Here is a 3,087-nt window from a genome sequence, read left to right on the forward strand (position 1 = left end):
AAATTTATAATATTTATTAAATTTTTTTATCAATTTATACAAATATAATAATATCAATACTTATTGAATATTCTAATTTTTTTATCATATAAAAAATTAAATTAAATAAACAGTAAAATATAAAATAATATTAAATTACATAAATAAAAAATAGGGTAAAAAACTGAAATAAGCCATGGCGAGATACATATTACACGATTCAGCCAAAATAAAAATTGATTCACCAATCAACCAATGCACAAATTAATGTAGTTCGAATCAACTCATTTCAAACTTGAATCCTATGTAATTCGAATCGATGCAATTCGAATTAGAGCTACTTAATTCGACACAACGTGATTCGAATTAGCTTGAGTAGGTAACCCTATATAATTCGAATCTTGTTGATTCGAACTATTCTTGTTTCGCCACTAGTAGTAATTCGAATTGACCTGTTTCAAATTACACTAGATTTTGCTATAAAAGGAGTTCGAATCCACCCCATTCGAATCACTTCCCCACTCTCAGACCCACAAAATCCCAGAGAAAACGACCAGATTCACTCCGACAAAGGCTCGAGCAGACTATTTAGCTGATGGAGGACGATCCAGGTAGACTATATCGGTTGGATGGAGTGGCTCATATTGCCGGGGTCATCAACGACGAGGTTAGTGGTTTTTTTATTTTTTCCTGGTGCTGTATTTTTGTGGTTCTGCACGTGGTTTTTGTTGGTGGTATTGCATGTGGTTTATTGAAGTGGTTTTGTTTGCGGTTTGGTAGGCAGTTTAATTTAGCGGTTTCCGTTACTGGCTTTGCATGTGGTATTGTTAGTGGTTTTTGTTTAGTGGTTTTGCATGTGGGATTGTTAGTGGCTTTGGATGTGGTTTATGTTAGCGGTTTACATTAGCGGTTTGTGTTAGTGATTTTTGTTAGTGGTATTGTGTGCGGTTGATTTTAGTGGTTTTGTAGACAAGTTTTGTTGATGATTTATGTTAGCGGTTTATGTTAGCGGTTTATGTTGGTGGTCTTGGATGTGGTTTATTTAGTGGTTCTGTATGCAGTTTATGTTAGCGGTATTCTATGCGGTTTATGTAAGTGGATTTGCATGCGATTTTGGTAGTGGTTTATTATATTGCTTTTGTATGAGGTTTATTATATTGCTTTTGTATGCGGTCCATGTTTTGACAGCCCCAGCGTTGCATCTCGAGCATGCGGCGGCAGCAGGCCATGCGACTCGATGAGAGATACGTTTCGTACTTGCAGATGACCGGATTATACCATCTTGCCAGGCTGAACGATAGATGGTTCCAATTAGATGAGCCCCTTGTCAGTGCATTCGTGGAGCGGTGGCGTCCGGAGACGCACACCTTCCACATGCCGTTCGGAGAGTGCACGATCACACTTCAGGACGTGGCGTACCAGTTGGGGTTGCCAGTGGACGGGCGCTATGTCAGTGGTTGCCTTACAGATTTCCAGATATACATCTAGGGTGGCCGTCCTGCTTGGGTGTGGTTCTAGGAGTTGCTTGGAGTGATTCCTCCTCTGAGCCAAGTTCAGAATTTCGCTGTAAACTGCACCTGGTTCCAGGAGACTTTTGGGGAGTGCCCCGCGGGAGCCGATGAGGAGACTGTACGGCGCTTTGCTCGTGCATATATCATGATGTTGTTGGGTACTCATCTGTTTGCCGACAAGTCCGGCAACCGCATTCACATCAGATGGCATCCCTACGTAGCTAGGCTTGAGGAGATGGGTACCTACAGCTGGGGGTCTACAGCACTAGTATGGTTGTACCGGTGCATGTGCCGAGTGGCGAACAGATATGTGGTGAAGTTAGCAGGCCCACTTCAGTTACTTCAGTCCTGGATCTTTTGGCGCTTTCCTAGGTTTAGGCCTGCTGGGTATGATACGTGCAGCTGGCCGTTGGCCTCAAGGTACCCTACTCAGACTTTTCTATTTCAATTTAAAATAGTTAATTCCATGTTCGCTTCTTTTGTTATACAAATCTGTCACACTTTTAATTAGCTATAACACCAATATGAGATGCAGGTGGTCAAGTTACAACCCTTCCGGTAGCGAGAAAGGACCTAGAGTGCAGATGTGGAGACTGAAGATAGACATGTTACAGGCCAGGGATGTGAGTATACTAACCGGCTATGTTTATTTAATTAATTAAACTTTATGACTTTGGATCATGAATTGGCCTGACAATGTTTGAATCTTTCTGCAGTTTATCTGGATGCCCTATAGCTCCCTCGAGGTACTGCAGGTTGTCCATCCGGAGGTGTTGGAGCCTCGACATACGGCGATGTGGCGGTCTATGACGTCACTGATATACTTTGCCGTGATAGAGTGGCATCAGATAGATAGGGTTTTACCGCAGTTCGGCGGAGTCCAGCCCCGTCCGCAGCCCGCCCTGTACATCGACTTTCTGATGTCGAAGGACGGGAGAGGCGGTGATCGTTGGTTCCGTCGGCTCTTCAGTTCTGGCATCTTCATTGGGAGAGCCGTGCGGAGCACGTTCTTCGGTTCGATGTTGTTGCAGATCCTGGACCCTCACATGACTTCCTGCAGTGGTGGACGTAAGATGATACACCTGGTAGACGTAAGGCTGCCAAGTAAGCCATGAGTAGGCACAGCATGCCAGTGCATGCGGACACGGAAAATGAAGTGCCTGGAAGTATCCGCAGTCACATGTCTGAGATCCAAGTGAGACCCTGTAGCTACCCAGTGAGAACGAACCAGTCGGAATCGTCTCTGCGACGGTGAACTCCGAATTATTCCTGTCGTACAAAGTCACCGTGAAGCACCTGGCCGTCTTCAAGTTGGCCTCGATACACTTCACCAAGTGTTGACTGAATTGTTGTCCGGTACCCAGCTGGGCCTCTGCCTCTCTCCCCTTGCGGACAAATAGTTCGGCCAACCTTCCATATGTTGCCTTCACCAGCAAGCACACAGGGAGGTTTCTGACACCCTTGAGGATTGAGTTCACACACTCAGAGATATTTGTTGTCATGTGCCCGAATCTCCGGCCCTCATCACAATGCTGTGTCCACAATGATTACTCAATCCGGTTCGCCCAGCCACACATCGCCGGGTCTTCAGACCGCA

This window comes from Arachis ipaensis, chromosome B09 (assembly GCF_000816755.2).
Source record: "Arachis ipaensis cultivar K30076 chromosome B09, Araip1.1, whole genome shotgun sequence".
NCBI lineage: Eukaryota > Viridiplantae > Streptophyta > Magnoliopsida > Fabales > Fabaceae > Arachis > Arachis ipaensis.